Here is an 825-nt window from a genome sequence, read left to right on the forward strand (position 1 = left end):
AGCGTTTTCTCTGCGAGCACAGCTCCCAGCCGGGCACTTAGCCCCCGGCACCCTTGGGTGCCCCTTCGCAGCGGGTGAGCCCCCCGGGACTGTGGGGGGGGGGCCTCTCCTGGCCTGGGGATGAAGCTTGAGGTGCCCGTGGGTGCCCAGCGCTGCCGGGTCCCCATGCACCGCGGGCTGCGGAGCTCTGCGGGCACCCACGGCTGCATCCCCCCCCATGCAGCAAGGGCTGCGGTGCTCCGGGTCCCCCCATGGCTGCACCCTGCGCTGCTCCACCAGCCCAGCTCCCCACCCAGCCCCTGCCATCCCCGTCCCCGTCCCCATCCCTGTCCCCATCCTGCAGATCTGGGCACCAAACAACGCCCCGGTGCTGCCTGCAGCCTCAAACCTCTTCCTCCCTCCTCTGCATCATGTTGTCACCTTCCCCAGCTCGCCCCCTCACCCCCTTCCCAGCCACATCGTGGCCAGTTTCGGGGCCAGGGGCTGCGCCGCCCTTACTGGGAGCACTGGTTTGGGCGGGGGTGGCGGGCGACGCCTGGGAGCAGGCAGATCAGCAGAGCTGGGGGGGTCGTTAAACCGACGGGGAAGCCCTCGGAGCTGCCTCTAGACCCATTTCACAGACGAGGAAACGGAGGCACGGCTGCGGCAGGGCTGCTCGGCGCCGGCTGCCCTTTATGGTAAGTTCACAGGCGCAGGAAGCCAGAGCCCATGCCGCGTGAGCGTAGGAAACAGAAGAGCCCGACCGCACGTCACATGCTGAGTAGGCACAACCCGGCGTGACGGCAGCGCTGCGGCGGGGGAGGGGGGCGCGGCGCGGGGGGGGAG

The sequence above is a fragment of the Aptenodytes forsteri genome, unplaced genomic scaffold (genome assembly GCF_000699145.1).
Source record: "Aptenodytes forsteri isolate BGI_AS27 unplaced genomic scaffold, ASM69914v1 Scaffold168, whole genome shotgun sequence".
Lineage (NCBI taxonomy): Eukaryota > Metazoa > Chordata > Aves > Sphenisciformes > Spheniscidae > Aptenodytes > Aptenodytes forsteri.